At 38.5% G+C, this 20107-nt stretch overlaps 1 long non-coding RNA gene across 1 annotated transcript in view; it reads right to left on the bottom strand.

Moving 5' to 3' along the window:
• The window catches only part of LOC132378366 (uncharacterized), a 175658-nt gene that overhangs the window by 34529 nt on the left and 121022 nt on the right, over nt 1-20107 (bottom strand). The window contains exon 5 of the long non-coding RNA XR_009507007.1: nt 7991-8103. This is a non-coding gene — a long non-coding RNA (uncharacterized LOC132378366). The remainder of the gene's footprint in view (nt 1-7990; nt 8104-20107) is intronic.

The raw sequence follows: 20107 nt of genomic DNA on the forward strand, positions 1-20107 counted from the left end.
CAAATAAATTCTGAGCGTAATAAAGCAGAGATCTAAGGAGATGACACTCAATAACATGACAAGAAGGAGAAATCTGAAATTGAAATTCAGTTTAAAATGCTGAGGGAGCTGTGCTCCACATAGCTTTCAAGTAATTTAATGATAGGGACAGATCTAGCCCTCCCAACTTCCATCCATCTTCCAGGATTCCAAAGACTTAATTTAAAATGAGCAAAAGATGGTACAGTCTGTCCCACCTCCCTCTGCACACACTTTGGCAGAACTTCATGTATTTATAAAGGTGTACAGAGTATTGGTCCAGTCAGAGATGCGAATATTTTACTTATTGCACTACAAAAAATATATTCAGACATTGTAGACAATGAAAAGTTTTCTTTCATATGCCATAATTGCAATAAGAGATGAAAAATCAGCATTGTTTATCTTTGAAAGTTGAGACCTTGGGGACATATTATTCAAGCATCTGAGATAACTTAAGAGAACAGTTAAATAAAATTTATATGATTGAATTTGCCATCATGGAAAATAAATCTACAAGCTGAAACTCGGACAATGGTGCAGAGAGAATTCAGACTTAACTGTTTTTGCTAGGGCATGGCTAACAAAGAATGGCAATAGAGACAATGTGGAAAAAGATAAAGGAGAATTGCACAGTTATTTGAGAAACAGGCAGCTGAGGCATTACTTTTTTAATCATAATGTAATCAAGTGTAATGAAGAAATATTTTTTCTTAAATTCAATCTGTATTGTGTGTCTTCAGCAAAACTGAGTTTGTGAACGTTATTACAGTACACAAGTAAACTTTCCTCCTTCCTCCTGATTGATCAGGGTTTATAAGTAGAGCAGCACATTTCTGTGACAATGACACATGCTGTTACTTTTCATAAATTTTCAAAAAACTTTAACTGGTTGCATATGGAAAACCACTACCAAAACCACAATAAAATGTAATTGCTGCATCTTGCATTCCAAAAATGATTGAATATATATAAAGTTGCATTTGTCTGCCAGTGATGTGCCAAATTTCTTAGAAACACAGTTTTGTGTAGCACATCAATCAATAAATAAAAGCAATGAAAAACTATCTTTGCTACTGCCAGGTATATCTAAATAAACAATAAATAATTCATTGTGGAAAATATTATTGAAGGCAGAAGTAATGGCTTTCCAACTGTCTTAAAGTGAAGCAGAAAACAAACTGCTGGAGGAACTCAGCAAGTCTATTGCCATCTGGTCAGGCAACAGTGTAGATGACATTTTGAGTCAAGACCCTGAATCAGGACTGTTAAGAGAATAACAAGAGGAGTTAATGAATGTAGAAACATGAGTGGAAGGTGGATCCAGGTGAGTAGTGGTTGATGGATTCAAGTGGGAGATCGAAGGGTGGAGATAGTGACAGAAACTGGGAGGGGATAAATGGAGAAAACAAAGGACTGCAGATTATGGATTCTGGTGAAGAAGGAAAGGGGTACTGGAATGAAATAATGAAAGGATGCTCGGCAAAATGGGGACAGTAGGAGGATGGGGAACCGAATGGGTGGAGTGTATGTGTGATAAGAAGTTGGAACTTGGAGCTCATGAGGCCTATTGTGTACAGAGTGTAGGTGCTTGGCAAACCAGTAACTGTGTCTGACATAGACAAGGCAACACTGAAAGCTCCAAATACAATAGACAAGGTTACAGAGGAGACACGTGTGAATCTCTGCTCACATGGAAGGGCTTTTCAGATCCCTGGATACTGGTGAAGGGTCTGGTGTGCACCTCTTAAAGTGAAGGAAGACATTGCTGGTTAATGGATTAACTCTTTTGAAATGTTATCTGCTTTGAGTCAGTGCAAGGCCTCTTGGAGGGAAATGGTAAAACCTACTTCCTAGAAGCACCAGAACATAATCTAGATAACTCCTAAATATTGCAGGGAGTGCAACACCGTAAGAGTTATGATCCTCTTGATGTAACTGTTGGAAAAACTCACCAGTTTAACTTATATTCATCTCAAGGGAGGCCTTTTATCAAAGGCAGTAACTGTGGAGAAAGAAAATGAATTAATGCTCTAAGTCCGTTTTGTGTGCAGTTTTTCATTGGTTCTATTGTGATTTTTTGTACTTACTGTGATTGCCCACAAGAAAATGAATTTCAGCATAGTACGTGGTGATGCAGGAGGCCGACTGGTGACGCAATGGCATCAGTGCCAGACTCCGGAGTGAAGGCTCCCGAGTTCGAATCAAAGTCGGGCTGACAAGAATGGCTGACTGTGTGGTGTGACACACTAAAGAAAACATGGTGACGTACATGTACTTTGATAATAAAATTGCATTGAACTTTGAATTATCCATTATATAAGATCATTGACCTGAGGTATTAATCCTGATTTTCTCTCCAGAGATTGATCTGCCGAGCACCTAACATTCTGTTACTTCAGATGTGCAGAACTTTACTTTTGGAGAGATAAATATGGGGTTTCAAATGAGAACTAGTTCAGTCTGTTCCATTTTGAAACAACTGCCCAGTCTCTCTAAACAAAAATAAAAATTTTAGTGTAGCCATCATGGAATTTCAGAATGACACTGGTGTAAGGTCATGATGATTGTTTTGGATATTAGTCAACCACATAAAACTTCAGCTGTGCCAGAGTCCTGAGACACAATGGTTTGGATGGAGCACATCTTCCTTAGTAAGCTGCCCAGTTGTCGTTTCTTGAGGCTAAGTTTGGGAGGTCATTAACCACAGGCTGACAACCTCCCAATCATTTGTGATGGATTTGCAGGGGCAGGAGACAGGAGATGAGAACTGGATTTCTGGTTGTAGCGAAGAGTAGGTGTGGATTGAAAAACAGAGTTCTGGGGATTCTCATGATGGTGAGGTTGGTGGTAAGTGATGTGACGTCAAGAACAGCAACAAAGCAGGGAACAAAACAATTGGAGTGAAATTGGAGCAAAACAATAAGTCATTACATTGGTGCCTGTGTGTAGGAATCAAGAGCTTTGTGGGTAGATCATGGTCTTATGGCCTTAATCATGGGATTAATCTGTGATCTGGTGGAGATGCCAGTCTATAATAGATTATGGGGGATGTTCTTAAAGTATATCTTGTGATATGCCTTAAAGATGTCAATGTTCTAATATTATCTAGAAAGTCTCTCCAGTTCAGTGAAAATAATTTCTACCCAGAGAGTCCAAGAACAGAATAAAAGATCCACATTCTCCAAAATGGCTGCAAGAGGAAAGTTGCACATGTAATGATGTCATCACCAAGTGTGCCTCAATGCAGAAATTATATTGAGGTCATGTAAAACATAAAAATAGCTCTTACCATATTTCAGTCTTAAAAAAATTACAGTTGGATTATCTAAAACAGAGGTTCCCAACCCAGGGTCCAGAGACCCCTTGCTTAATGGCATTGCTCCATGGCATAAAAAATGGTTGGGAACCCTTGATCTAAAAAAATAATGTTGCACCATTGAATGTCCAAGCAAATCTATTCCAATGAATGTCCAGTTCTATGAGAAGCTCATTGAGAAAACTGGCTTTGTAATCTCATAAAATACTTTTATATCACTGCAGGGTGGAGAAACTCTTAAAATCATCTGCTATAGAAAACAATTTGTCTATCTGAAATACTCCTGTAGGCCTGTACAAGAATCAACATCAATGTGAATATCTTCCTCTTGTTCAGGTTTCCAAAATGACTTTGTCAATCTGATCTTTAGTGTATGATTCACATTGTGGTTAATTTGTGTGATAGCTCTTCTGCTGCAGCTTGAATACTGAATTGCTATTACCCCTTAATGTTCATGAATTAAACTATTACAGATGCTAATACATAGTGTAATTTTAATCTAATTGATGAAGATAACTTTCTCAGATACAATATAACCAGTATAAATCCAAATTTTATTCATTCACTTGTTTTTTTTTGTCTTAATCCAATTCATGGTAAGCTATTATCAGATAGTTGATAATTAGCAATTGATTCAATTATTTTGCAAAGAATAATAATGCATGTCTGATTGTGATGACTGGCATAGCCACATTGGCTCTCTTCCAGTCTATTAGTGCCTCTCCAATATGTTTTGACTCCCTTTAAAGATGTCACCACTAGATCCCATTGACATTTTGGCACTAATACCATTATTCCTTTGTAATTGAAATAGTATCCAGTAAAAGTGAGCCTATTATTATGCACTGATCCTGGTATTTGTCTGTTGTGTAACAGAATGTGTTGCATATGGTCAGTACTAATTATGGAAGTGTTGAAAGCAATATTGATGAATTATATTGAACCAATATATTATTCCATAAAGATACATCATGCATGTCCATAGCTTTCTCTTATCAAGACTTCTAAACAAGACTAAATTGCTCAATGGCACTGATTGTGCTGGTAGTAAATGCAGCAAATGCCATCGGTATGACGAGGGAGCATGTAATGGGCAATATCCAGTTGGGCAGTAATAAGACAGAGTATATTAAATGGCTAGTCAGAAGTGGATTGACTTCCATCTCATTGCTTTCAATAAAGAAAATTGCACAAGCTCTGCAATAGATGAACAATCAGTTCCACCATGCAACCAGGCAGCAACAAAATAAAGCTCACCCGAGTCTACACCCTGTGCTGAATAATGGAATTCCATTGCTAAAGGCACAGGCACTAATGGTTAAAATCAAGGAAAAGCAGCCACTTTAAGTAAATGAGCTCAGACATTGATTGGGTTGTAGGGTTAACAGTTCAGATCTTCTCTAGTTTGATTATGTACTGTATTCATAGAGGTGTGCTGCTCAGAAGTAGGCTACTGGGCCTTAGCATCAATGATGACCGTCGTTCCGCTCTGTACTATTCCCATTTGTCTGCATTAATTCTGTATCCCTTTTTTGCCAAAGACCTGAAGTAACGCCTCTTAAATACTGCCGTCTTAAGCATCTCCTCTGGCGTCTCATTCCGGATACAACTACACTTTATCAATGCCATGCATGATTTTATATACTTGTACCTCTCAGCTCACTTCACGTCAAGGAGAGAACTCTACACCCTCAGAACTACATGACTTCTGCCCAGTGGTACTGATGCCAATCATCATGAAGTGCTTTGAACAGCTGGTAATGGCACATATCAGAAACTACATTCCTGCAACACTGGACACACATCAATATGCTTACCAACAGAACCATTCTATGACAGATGCAACTGGCCCTGACACACCGAGAAAACAAGGACACATGTCAGAATGCTGTTTCTAGATTTCAGTTTGGTATTCAACACTACTGTCTGACTGCTACTCCTTGGTCTGAATATTGTGCGACTGTGTGTTGGATTTCCAACCAACAGACCTCAGATAGTCAGGTTGGACAATTGTTCCTCCCTCCCCATCATCCTCATTATGGGTGATCCCCAGGGCTGTGTACTGACCCTATTGCCGTACACTTTGCTCACGCATGACTGCATGGCCAATCAACTGAGTACATTGTATTCCGGTTAATTGAGCCACCAGTTAATCACTTACTTGGGATTCACTTAAAGAATAAAAACTAATCGAGTAAATAGCCGATTCCTTCATTTATTTGTGACACTATTACACTTAATTGGGACAGAAGACTGTTGCCGAAGTTTCTAACTGGTATCAGTTGTGTGCACTTCTGTGGCTGTTAGACAACACACTGTGCTTACAGTGAACTCTTTTTAAACAGCGTGTGTTTGTGTTCAAAAAGCAGTGATGTCTGTCACAGATAGCTGGCAAGAAATAAGCAGTAAGATAACTCAGAACTCATTTGCTCACTCCAATTTCAAGCTTTCAGGCTTGGGATTGTGAGAAGTGGCCAGGAGTAAAATGAAACAATTTCAGTAATTCAGCAAGTTACGAACTATGAAGAGTTTGAAGGTATCGACAATCATCTCGAATGTTACAATGAAAATGAAGATTTGGAGGAGGCAATCATCAAAAGCTTTGTGTGAAGGCAGTTCATTATCTGCACTGATTTTGTTCATTTATAGTTACTCATAAGACAACGAACTCTTGAACATGAACAATGACCTTGAACACTAACTCAGTATTATTTTCCTCTCTTTTTGCACTACTTAATTGTTTTAAGTTTCTTTTTTATTTATATATATATATTTATTGAAATTTATATATTTTATTATTATGTACTACAATGCACTGTTGCCACAAAACAACAAATTTCAGGACATATGCCAATGTTATGAAACCTGATTCTGAAGAACCTGGCAGCATACACTGGATGAATTCCTCCGTCAATAATTATTAGGAACTAATACACACTTTTATCATACTGTAGTAGTATTGGTAGTGTTCTAAATTAGTGTACTAAATTTTTAATTTTAAATACATAATTTGTTGCTCAGTTAGAACTAGTTTGTTTTTTTTTCATACCTTTTCAACTGTTTCCATGAAATGTTGGGTAATTGGGACAGCAGCTTAAATGGGCAAAAAGGTACTGGTCCGGATGTGTCCCAGTTAACCAGAATCCATTGAAATCACATTGTCAAGTTCGCCGATAACTTAACAGTGGTGGGGCTCATTACCAACAGACATGAGACTGCCCAGGGAGAGGAAAAGGAAAAGCTTGAGGCCTGGTGACAGGCAAATAACCTCTTCATCAATGCCAAGAAGACAAAACAGATTTTATCAACTTCAGGAGAATTCACACCACTCACATCCTTCTTTACAATAGCGGCACAGCAGGGTACACTGTCAACGATTTCAAACTCACACAACCTCTCATGATCTCAGAACACAATCTACAGAATCAGGAAAGTTCAGCAACACCTCTGCTTTCTGAGGAGGCTGAAGAGAGCTGAACTACACACATACATACTCATGTCCTTCTACAGTGTGCAGTAGAGAACATCCTGCATCACTGAATGGTATGGAAACTGTACTGCAGTGGACAGCTAGGCTCTCGAATGGGTAGTCAAGGCTGTTCAATGCATCACTGGCACCAGCCTACCTGCCATCAAGGACATATATACAAAAAGATGCCAGAAAAGGGCCAGTAACATCATGAAGGGTCCCACACTCTCTGCTCATGGACTGCTTGTCCCACTCCCATCAGGGAGGAGGCTATGTAGCATCCACATTAGGAGTAGCAGCTCAAAAGCAGTTATCTTCTCCAAGTTGTAAGACTGATCTACTCCTCCACCCACTCACCTATCCTTCGACACCTCCAACCATCACTACTTTATAATGTCCTGTCAGTCAGTTTATGTACAGGCATTCCAGTGCTTAGCATCACTTTATGGACATACAGTCAATCTATGTATATAAGTGACCTTATGCATTTATATTAGTTGCCTTTTCTTTACTTATTGTGTATTTTATCTTATGGAGTTTTTTTCACACTGTATCAAATCCCCACTGGTCATAGGCCTCCAATCTGTAAACAACGACCAATAAGACTCTCTCCCTCCTACTGCCCAGCCCATTTTGTATCCAATTTACAAACTCACCGTGGATCCCATGTGTTCTAACCTTCTGGAACACGCTACTATGTGGCACCTTGTGAAAGGGCTTGCTAAACCAACCACCTTGATCATCTCTTCAACAAAACTCAATCCAACTAATGATCTCCCAAGCATAACATCCCAAATCAACCTTTGCCTTATCAGATGCAAATAAATTCTGTCTCTCAGAATCCCTTCCAGTAACTTTCCCACTTATTGTCCTGAAGTTCCCGAGTTTATGCCTGTTGCCCTTCTTAAACAAAGGCAGAATCCTCCAGTCTTCTACTTCCTCACTTGTGGCTATGTCTCTGCCAAGGCCCCAGCAATCTCCTCTCCTGCTTCCTATATCATTCTAGGATACTGCTGTTCACCTTTGGGCATTTCAACACCTCTGTTATAATATTGATCTGCTCCAACATTCAGTATACAGCCAATTTTTAAGAACTGTATTATATTAATCCTGATTTAACAGACATTAAGATTTTCAGCACTGACAATTGTACTTACTAGCTTTTTGTAGCACTATTTCTTTACCTGATCACTTCTTCTCTACACATCTATTCTTGTTTTTCACGTAAGGCCTTCAGTTGCTTCTTCATTATGATTATAGAGTGCTGCATGATCGGCAAGCTTTGTACTGCATATTTCTGTCAAAGCAAACCACAAAACAAAATTCACATACTGTATTAGTTTTATGTAATCATTACCGTTGCATTATGGAACTATATAATTTTGGCCAAAACAATAGCAGACAAAATAGCAGATAAAATAGCAGATAAAATGCAGTCAATTATTCCTAGGTTTCTGGTGAAAAATTATGAAGCATTTCCAGTAATATGCAATGAGCTTTGTAACAAACTGTTAATAGATTTGTTAGGCATTGTTTTTCAGTCTGACCTTTGTGCCACTTTGAGCTTCCAATTATATTTGCCAAACCAAGCAGATACTCTCCAAATATAAATCTTCATTATTGCCAAAAGAAAACCAATGGCGTCCATCATATTAAGGAAACAGGCTTCTCTGCCTGCCAGGCTTCCTTTCAACTTTACGTTGTGGTGCTTAAACATAAAGCTTGAACTGTGATATTTTTTCTCTGCTTAAATTAAAGTGACAATAAAATGACCAAATAACTTAGTTCCTACAAGATTTTGTTATAACATTTTGATATCATATTTTATTGCTTGCTGGCAATTGCACCAAAAGCAAGTCCATGTAATATTGCCAAGTTTCATGTAGACACATTTTGATCAGAACTGCACTAAATAGTTTTGTGTAAATTAATTGACTTGAATAAATTTTAAGAATATATGCAAAGTTAAGATCTCTAGTTATGTAACAAATATTATCCAATGTGTTTTCCATACAATCATAATCCCTTTTCTATTTTTGTTAAATAACATTCATGTGTCCAAAATCTAATTAGTTCCAGAAATGAAGTATGCCCATGGCTGATTACCATTTAATTTGATTACCATTTTTATTATACCTTCTCTGAAATATTTGCTGTAAATAAACCTTTCAAAGAGATAAAATGTTGAGCAAAATAGTATCAGAGCTAGGTTTTCAATTTTATCAAAGTATGATATAAGGGTTGCAATGTTAGAAATTAATATTGCTTCTATATTTGAAAAGAAGACCTAAAGTACACATTTAAGTACTTCTTTCATTTGATTGATTAAACAGGAAAGACAAAATGGAAGCAGACGATGTCCTACAGTTAATACATATGCTGACACTTCCATGAGAAAGTGACAATTAAGAACTGCCAAATGCAGCATGACTTTCTCAGAAATAAAGATTCTTTGCTCAATCTCTGCACGGAAAGTTGGCAAATTTTCTTTAAATGTTATGAGTTTTGGCTTTAATTCTCAAATTACTTTAAATCTATGCAAGTATTGTTTGCACAAAAGAAAAGAATTTCAATAAAAGCATATATGTTGTGGCATATCTAACAATAGTTCTAGTCTTGGTGACATTAAAGTGTACAATGATTTTATTTATGGTCTTTTATCCCTTTAGCAAATGAAGGAACACCCTGAGCTATAAATCTTTTTATTCTTTTGGCTGCTTCACATACAGAATTCAATATGATATCATTCATATTCTGGCAGTTTTACACTCCAGAGAACCCTTGTTGAGGTAGAGTTTCACTGGTGCTTGCACTTCCCCAGTACCATCGAGCCAGATGATTTTTTTTTTACCAGCAAGCTACTCAGGGAGAAAAATCTTTTTATATATATTTTGCTGCTAAATATAAATGTTATTCAGCATTTCCTGATAACTCAGAATCAGGTTTAATATCACTGGCATATGTCATGAAAGTAGTTGTTTTGCAGCAACACTGCACTGCAATACATAAAAAATATATACATTACAATAAGGAACATATATATATAACTAAATAAGCAGAGCAAAAAGAGAGCAAAAAAGGGGGTAAAATGAGGTAGTTCACATGGTCTCATTGTCAGTTCAGAAATCTGATGCTGGAGGGGAAGAAGCTGTTCCTGAAATGTTGAGCGTGTGTCTTCATGCTCCTGTACCTCCTTGATGGTAGCAGTGAGAAGAGAGCATGTCCTGGCTGATGGGAGTCCATAAAGATGGATCCCACCTTTTTGAAGGTGTCCTCAATGCTGGGGAGGTTAGTACCTATGATGAAGTTACCTGAGTTTACAACTTTCTACAGCTTTTTCTGATCCTGTGGAATGGCCTGTCCATACCACATAGTGATCCAACCAGTTAAAATGCCCTCCGTGGTACATCTGTAGAAATTTACAAGAGTTTTTGATGACATACCAAATCTCCTCAAACTCGTAATGAAATATAACTGCTGTTAAACCTTCTTTGTAATTGCATCAATATGCTGGGCCCAGGGTAGGTATTAGAGATGTTGACACCACAGAACTTGAAACTGCTCACTCTTTCCACTTCTGATCCTTTGATGAGGACTGGAGTATTTTCCCTCAACTTTCCTTTCCTGAAATCCATAATCACGTTTGGTCTTACTGACATTGAGGGCAAGGTTTCTGTTGCAACACCACTCAACCAGCTGATCTATATGCCTCCTCATCTATGCAAGATATTGTTAAAATTACAAAATATATTAGCATGGGAGCAAAGTTTGAGTATAGAACATAGAACAAGATAGAACAGCACAGTACTGGGCCTGTTGCCCATGAGGTTGTGAGGATATTTTAAGTTGGCACAACTTAAAAGTTTTCTAAACACAATTGTGTTTGGGAATTCATTACAAATAGCAAAGGAAAAAAAATTGCAGAATTTTGGATTTTCACTTGTACTAATAGAAGGCATATCCTCTATACAAAGACTAAGTTCACATTTATGTTATGCATTTTATGAGCATTGGAAGTACGAAATGCTTCAGAGATAATGAAGCACTTTTGAAAGTCCAGCCACAATAATACAAGGAAATTTAGTAGCCAGTTTTTACAAAGCTAAATCTCAGAAACAACTATATGAATGATTAGCTGAACTCCTTTCATGTTAGTTGGTAAGAACACTTACTAAAGACCATTTCCCAGTTATCTCACATTTATCTGGGATCTTTTATATCCTCTTGAATTGGGAGCTCAGGGCCTACTCTTTAATAGCTCATCCGAGACTGCAGAGAAAGTGCCACCGCAGACTATGAAACCACAGCTTTCTAACTCAAGTGGATAACAATGCTTCAATGAAGCCCAGCTGTCCTGGTAAAAATGCAGAGGTGGAAATTACTGTCAGTGGATCTTCATGAGATATTTCACTGCTCATTGCTTTTAACAGATTTTCAATTAATTCTAATCGCATCTCAAGAAATGGAATTAAAACTTGTCCTGTACCTGTCCATTTTATTAGATAATTGAAAAAAGATGTGATTGAGTTAGGTAAACAATCACTGAAGCCTCTTCAAACAGGAGAAGAACCTGGACAAACTAGAAAATCGTGAAATGAGGCACTTCTTTTAAAATTCATGAGATGTTGGCGTTATGACGTGCTTATTATTACCTTTTTCTAGTTGCTCTTGTGAAGGTGGCAGTCAGCCATCTTCCTGAACCATGGCCTAACCTTTGCTGCTCAGTAAAGAAACCCAGGATTTTTGTCCAGCAATATTTTTCCAATCCAGGATAGCCTACATCCTGGAGGGTACATTGTTCCTATTTTGAAAGCATTGGAGCTGCAGATTTAACAGGTGCTCTTAAAGGAGCCTTGGGAGTCCTGAAAATAAGGAATTTACATACTGCCACAAGAAAAACTGCATCTAAAACATTTCCAGGAAAAATTCCACTACATACCCCACAGAGGTAAAACTGAAAACCAGAAAGTGACGTCGGAAATAGGTCCTTAGCAACTTCACACCCAATGAATAAGAGAAACAATATGTTTCATACAAACGTCAGAATTGCATATTGCCACTTGGTTGTATATAATTTATTCTAGTAAAACGTTAGGGGTACCCGGAATAATCAAAACAATGTTTCCTTCCAAACTATATTTTCCCTTAATGAAATAGGTCAGACAGCATCTGTGTAAGGTTATCAGGTGATTACATCGTCAGAACTGGGAAAGAGAGATAACAAATAAGCTTTTGGCAACACAACAAAATGCTGGAGGAACTCAGCAGGTCAGGCAGCAGCTATGGAGGGAAGTAAACAGTCAATGTTTCAAGCTAAGACCCTTCAATTTCCAGCATCCCTTGTTTCTCAAATTAGTTTACAGTAGCAAAGTGAAGGAGCGGATGAAGAACAAAGGGTGCATCTCTGATAATATCAGGTTAAATGAGTTAAAAGTAGCAATTCAAAGTATAAAAAAACCCCACAAAATACTGGCAGAACTCAGCAGGCCAGACAGCATCTACGGGAGGAGGTAATAACGACATTTCAGGCCGAAACCCTTCATCAAACCTCCTGATGAAGGGTTTCAGCCCGAAACGTCGTTATTACCTCCTCCCATAGATGCTGTTTGGCCTGCTGAGTTCTGCCAGCATTTCGTATTTTTTTTATTTATTTCCAGCATCTGCAGATTCACTCATGTTGAATTCAAAGTATAACATGTTTTTTTTGTCCAGATAATATATTAATAATAGTGTGGTTGTGGGAAATGAGTCACAGGCCAGACCATATGTGTTAAAAAAAACCAAGATGACGGACAGAATTGGCCTGTTGAAATACAGATAGAAAATGTAAGTTATCTAAAGGGCCTGTATTGTGCTGTAGGTTTTCTATGTAAATTTAGAGAACATGATATTGAAACTCAAAAATTGCAATATGCCAGGAAAATAGAAATACAGAAACATAGAAAACCTGCAGCACAGTACAGGCCCTTCGGCCCACAATGATAGAAATTACCTAGGGTTGCCCATAGCCCTCTATTCTTCTAAGTTCCATATACCTATCCAGGGGTCTCTTAAAAGATCCTATTGTATCTGCCTCCATCACTATCGCTGGCAGCCCATTCCATGCACACACCACTTTCTGTGTAAAAAACTTAACCCTGACACCTCCTCTGTACCTACTTCCTAGCACCTTAAAACTATGCCCTCTACTGTTAGCCATTTCAGCCCTGGGAAAAAGCCTTTGACTATCCACACAATCAGTGCCTCTCATCATCTTATACACATCTATCAAGTCACCTCACATCCTCCGTCGGTCCAATGAAAAAAGGCCAAGTTCACTCAGCCTGTTCTCATAAGGCATGCTCCTCAATCCAGGCAACATTTTGTAAATCTCTTCTGCACCCTTTCAACAGTTTCCACATCCTTCCTGTAATGAGGTGATCAGAACTGAGCACAGTACTCCAGGTGGGGTCTGACCAGTGTCCTATATAGCTGTAACATCACCTCTCGGTTCTTAAACTCAATCCCACAGTTGATAAAGGCCAATGTACTGTATGCCTTCTTAACCACACAGTCAACCTGTGTAGCAGCTTTGAGTGTCTTTTTTAAAAAAATTTTTTTTTATTGAGTTTTCAAATGATTACAGAAAGAAAAAAGATTAACCCTTCCACTTCCCCTTAACCCCTTCCCCCTAACATATCCCGAAAGAAAGAAAGAAAGAAAGAAAGAATGCCTGGTTATCGGAAGATCCCCACATGCTCCACGAAGTTCATAATAGCTTTAGTATATATATTTATTTCTTTCCCCAAATAACCAATAATTTTATCTTCGGAGCACCTATATATTTAATCCTGTCTTTTGTAAATAAGGGCGTCAAATTTTCAGAAATGTGTCATATTTATCTCTTAAATTATAAGTAATTTTTTCGTGGAATACAGCTGAAAATTTTGTTCTTCCAACGATCTATACTTAAGTATGAATCCGATTCCCAAGTAACTGCAATACCCTTTATGGCTACTGCCAATGGAATTTTTATGAAATCTTTCTGATATTTATTCAATTTGGGTTTCGGTTTTATCCCTTCAATATCACCTAATAAGAATAATATTGGATTATGTGGAAGTTGTGTTCCAATAATTTGTTCCAGTAAAACTCTTAACTTTGTCCAAAAAGGTTGAATTTTAGAACAAGACCAAGTAGAATGTAAAAAAGTACCAATTTCTTGATTACATCAGAAACATTGACAGATAAATTTGGGTTTAATTTATTTATTTTTTGTGGTGTAATATATAATTGATGTAAACATTATATTGCACTAATCTTAACTGGACATTTGTTGTATTTGTCATACTGTCAAGACATAGTCTTGACCAACTTGCTTCTTCAATTTTAATATTCGAGTCAATTTCCCATTTTTGTCTTGACTTATGAATTCCTTGTTTAATTGCCTGTTTTTGAATCAAACTATACATACAAGAAATACATTTTTTAATTTTTCCTTTTTGAATTAAAGTTTCTATTTCATTAGGTTTCTGCAATAACATTGTTTGACCCAATTTATCTCTTAAATAAGCCCTTAATTGAAAATAACAAAAAAGAGTGTTGTTTGATATTTTGTATTTATTCTTTAATTGATCAAATGACATTAATATACCTCCTTCAAAACAATCTCCTATATATCTAATTCCTTTTTGAAACCAGTTGTATAAAAGTTGATTATCCATTGTAAAAGGAATAAGTTTATTTTGAATTAAAGATCTCTTTGCTAATAAAGATTTCTTTATCTCACCATCAACATTTATTTTATTCCATAGATCAATCAAATGTTTTAATATAGGAGATTCTTTCTTTTCCCATATCCATTTAGATTCCCATTTATATATAAAATCTTCTGGTGTATTTTCTCCTATTTTATCTAGTTCAATTCTAATCCATGCCGGTTTATCTTTATCAAAAAAAGATGCAATAAATCTAAGTTGATTTGCTTTATAATAATTCTTAAAATTTGGAAGTTGTAACCCTCCTAGATCAAATTTCCATGTCAATTTTTCCAACGATACTCTTGACATCTTACCTTTCCAAAGGAACTTCCTCACATATTTATTTAACTCTTGAAAAAACTTCTGGGGTAGTTATATTGGTAGTGTTTGGAATAAGTATTGTAATCTAGGGAATATATTCATTTTTACGGCATTTACTCTGCCTACCAATGTTATTGGTAATATCTTCCAGTTATCAAGATCTTCTTGAATTTTTTTCAATAATGGTAAATAATTTAATTTATATAGGTTCTTTATATCATTATCAACTCTTATACCTAAATATTTTATACCATTTATTGGCCATTTAAATTGAGTTATTAATCGGCATTGACTATAATCTCCTTTAGTAAGAGGTAGAATTTCACTTTTATCCCAATTCATTTTGTACCCTGATATTTTCCCATATTCTTCCAATCTAGAAGATAATTTATGCAGCGAATACAATGGGTTTGTTAAATAAAGCAGAACATCGTCAGCAAATAAGTTAATCTTGTATTCCTCCTGGTTAACTCTAAAACCCTTAATATCTGGGTCCGTTCTAATTAATTCAGCTAATGGTTCTGTCACCAACACAAATAAAGCAGGTGATAATGGACAACCTTGCCTCGTTGACCTTGTTAACTGAAATGGTGTTGAAATTTGACCATTTGTCACTATTTTACCTTTGGGATTAGTATTTAAGGTTTTAATCTATTTTATAAAGGATACTCCAAATCCATATTTTTCCAATACCTTAAATAAAAAATCCCATTCCAATCTATCAAATGCTTTTTTTGCATTTAAAGCAACTGCAGCTTTGAGTGTCTTATGGACTTGGACCCCAAGATCGCTCCGATCCTCCACACTGCCAAGTCTTACCATTAATACTATCTTCTGCCATCATATTTGACCTACCAAAATTAACCACCTCATACATATCTGAACTCCATCTGCCACTTCTCAACACAATTTTGCATCCTATCGATGTCCCACTGTAACCTCTGACAGCCCTCCACACTATCCACACCTCCAACCTTTGTGTCATCAGCAAACTTACTAACCCATCCCTCCACTTCCTCATCCAGGTCATTTATAAAAATCATAAGGAGAAGGAGCCCCAGAACAGATCCCTGAGGCACACCACTGGTCACCGACCTCCATGCAGAATATGACTCATCTACAACCACTCTTTGCCTTCTGTGGGGAAGCCAGTTCTGGATCTACAAAGCAATGTCCCCTTGGATCCCACACCTCCTTACTTTCTCAATAAGCCTTGCATGGGATACTTTATCAACTGCCTTGCTGAAATCCATATACACTACATCTACTGCTCTACCTTCATCAATGTGTTTAGTCACATCCTCAAAAAATTCAATCGGGCTTGGCAGGCACGACTTGCCCTTGACAAAGCCATGCTGACTATTCCTAATCATATTATACCTCTCCAAATGTACATAAATCCTGCCTCTCAGGATCTTCTCCATCAACTTACCAAGCACTGAAATAAGATTCACTGGTCTATAATTTCCTGGGCTTTCTCTACTCCCTTTATTGAGTAAGGTAACAACATCTGCAACCCTCCAATCCTCTGGAACCTCTCACTTCCCTATTGATGATACAAAGATTATTGCCAGAGGCTCAGCAAAGTATTCATTAAGTACCTCCGCTATCCCCTCCGGTTCCATATGCACTTTTCCACCGTCACACTGATGGGTCCTATTCTCTCTCATCTTATCCTCTTGCTCTTCACACACTTGTAGAATGCTTTGGGGTTTTCCTTAATCCTGCTCACCTAGGCTCTCTCATGTCCCCTTCTGGCTGTCCTAATTTCATTCTTAAGCTCCTTCCTGCTAGCCTTATAATTTGCTAGATCTCTATCATTACCTAGTTTTTTGAACCTTTCGTAAGCTTTTCTTTACTTCTTGACTTGATTTTTAACAGCCTTTGTACACCATGGTTTCTGTATACTACCATTCTTTCCCTGTCTTATTGGAACGTACCTATGCAGAATGCCATGCAAATATCCCTTGAACATTTGCCACATTTCTGCCGTACATTTCCTCGAGAACAGCTGTTTCCAATTTATGCTTCCAAGTTCCTGCCTGATAGCTTCATATTTTCCTTTACTCCAATTAAATGCTTTTCTAACTTGTCTGTTTCTATCCCTCTCAAATGCTAAGGTAAAGGAGATAGTGTTGTGATCACTATCTCCAAAATGCTCTCCCACTGAGAGACCCGACAGCTGACCAGGTTCTTTACCCAATATCCTATCAAGTACAGCCTCTCCTCTTGTAGGCTTATCAACATATTGTGTCAGGAAACCTTTCTGAACACACCTAACAAACTCCACCCCATCTAAACTCCCTGCTCTAGGGAGATGCCAATCAATGTCGGGGAAATTAAAATCTCCCACCACGACAACACTGTTATTCTTGCACCATTCCAGAATCTCTCTCCCTATCTGCTCCTCTATGTCCCTGTTACTATTGAGTTGTTTATAAAAAACATCCAGGTAGAGTTACTGACCCCTTCTTGTTTCTAACTTCCACCCACAGAGACTCAGTAGACAATTCCTCCATGACTTCCTCCTTTTCTGCAGCCGTGACACTATCTCTGATCAGCAGTGCCACGCCCCCACCTCTTTTGCCTCCCCCCCACCCCGTCCTTTCTGAAACATCTAAAACCTGGCACTTGAAGTAATCATTCCTGTCCCTGAGCCATCCAAGTCTCTGTAATGGCCACAACATCATAGTTCCAAATATTAATCCGCACTCTATGCTCATCCACTTTGTTCATGATACTCCTTGCATTAAAATAGACACATCTCAAACCATCAGACCGAGCACATCCCTTGTCCATCACCTGCCTATCCTCCTACAAGCTTCTACAAGCTTTCTCTATTTGTGATTCAACCACCCCTTCCTCCATCTCTTCAGTTTGGTTCCCACGTCCCAGCAATTCTAGTCTGAACTCTCCCCAATAGCCTTCACAAACCTCCCTGCCAGGATATTGGTCCCCCTCGGATTCAGGTGCAACCCATCCTTTTTGTACAGATCATGCCTGCCCCAAAAGATATCCCAATAATCCAGAAATCTGAATCCCTGCCCCCTGCTCCAATCCTTCAGCCATGCATTTATCCTCCACCTCATTCAATTCCTATTCTCACTATTGCGTGGCACAGGCAGTAATCCCGAGATTACCACCTTTGAGGTCCTGCTTCTCAACTTCCTTCTTAACTCCCTGTAGTCTGCTTTTAGAACCTTCTCCCTTTTCCTACCTATGTTATTGGTACCAATATGTACCATGACCTCTGACTGTTCACCTTCCCGCTTCAGGATATCATGGACGTGATCAGAAACATCCCGGATCCTGGCACCTGGGAGGCAAACCACCATCCGTGTTTCTTTCCTGCATCCACAGAATCGCCTGTCTGACCCCCTATCTATAGAGTCCCCTATCACTACTGTCTTCCTCTTCCTTTCCCTACCCTTCTGAGCCACAGGGATCCCTGTGTCAGAGACGCGGCCACTGTTGGTTCCCCGAGGTAGATCGTCTCTCCCCAACAGTACTGAAACAGGAATACTTATTATTAAGGGATACTCTCTAGTATCTGACCCTTGCCTTTCCCTCTCCTGACTGTTACCCACTTATCTGTCTTCCAGGGCCCCGGTGTGACTGCTTGCCTTTAGCTCCTCTCTATCACCACCTCACTCTCCCTAACCAGACAAAGGTCATTGAGCTGCATCTCCAGTTCCTTAATGCCATCCCTAAGGAGCTGCAGCTTTACATACCAGGTTGGGAGTCTCGTGGATATCGCACATCCGACACCCAGTACAGAACACTGGCCTTGCAAATATTCCTATTCTTCACAAGTAACTAGCTACAGATGTTTAAAAAGTCAGATTGGGTATACAATAGTGAATTAAAATGGCAAGCATGTGGAAGCTTTTCACTGTCTGAGTGAAGAAGTTCCCCCTCATGTTCCCCTTAAACATTTCACCTTTCACCATTAACCCATGACTTCTCGTTCCAGTCTCGCCCATCCTCAGTGGTAAAGGCCTGCTTGCATTTATGCTATCTATACCCCTCATAACTCTGTCTATCTCTACCACATCTCCTCTCAATTTCCCATGCAGAATTAAGCATAAGAGAAAGTCCTCTATGGAACGTGTCATGAAATGCGTTGTTCTGTTAAAAGCTGCAAGTGAATCAGTGCTTAACCTGGAGAGACAGCTTGGTTTGTGGATGACAGAAATTAAAGAGGTGGAAAGGTATATGTTACTTGGAAAAGTGGCATTTAACATTGATGAAAGCACAAACCAGTGAGGGGGAGCTCCTCGTGGTGGAATGGAGTGCTTACAGAAGCAAGGGTACAAACTTAGCTTGGTGGAATAACACCTCATATGGGGTAGCTTCCAATCTGATGGCACGAATTTTGATTTCTCTAACTTCCAGTAATTTCTCTCCTCTTCTTTCTTCTCTTTTTTCTATTCCCCATTTTGATTCCCCTCTCACCCCTCTCCCCTGCTTATTTCCTCCCTTTGGTTGCCTTCCTCCTTCCCTTTCTTCAATGGTCCACTGTCCTCTCCTATTCGACTCCTGCTTCTTCAGTACTTTCACTTATCCCCTCTCAGCTTCTCGGCAAATGGGGGAGCGAGCTTGAGTAGGATTGAAACAGAGGCTGTTTCATGCATCCCACAAATAGGCAGGTATAACTTGGGCCCATGTGAGGGCCATTAAATACACCTGTGATCTAGAGAAAATAAATGGATTTGAAGGTAGGCCAAGTGAGGCAAGTGAAGGAATGTAAAAGTGACCTCTGCATTACTAGGGAGGGTTGTGTTCAGTGAAAACTGTTCATATCACTATTTTTCCACAATGGTAACCTACAATATCTGTGCATGCACCAAGAAAAAGAAGTTGAAGTCAATTTTGTGTTAGTTTATTTCCTTTTTTTACATAAGTTCTGTGCGAATGAATTCTACTCTGTATCGTCAGCTCTTAGGTAGAGATTTGTGAATACTGTAAGGACGAATTTCTGTAGCCGATGGTCCACAACACAGAGGTTGCCAGTATTGATCGTGCACAGTGTGTACCACTTGCTAAGCAACAATCAGGGCAGGGGCTGAATTGTCAGGGGTCGCCAAGGTGACTATGGCAATGGAATTTAATGATTCAGGTCCATGACTTGCAATGTTTGCATTATTAGCTGAAAGGGAGGTCACACAACCAACTCTGTAAAGAGATTGGGCCATATTTCAGTTTCTTCTGCCAAAGGCTAGAGAGGAGAGAAAACTCCTG

The sequence above is a fragment of the Hypanus sabinus genome, chromosome 2, assembly GCF_030144855.1.
Source record: "Hypanus sabinus isolate sHypSab1 chromosome 2, sHypSab1.hap1, whole genome shotgun sequence".
NCBI classification, from domain to species: Eukaryota; Metazoa; Chordata; class Chondrichthyes; order Myliobatiformes; family Dasyatidae; genus Hypanus; species Hypanus sabinus.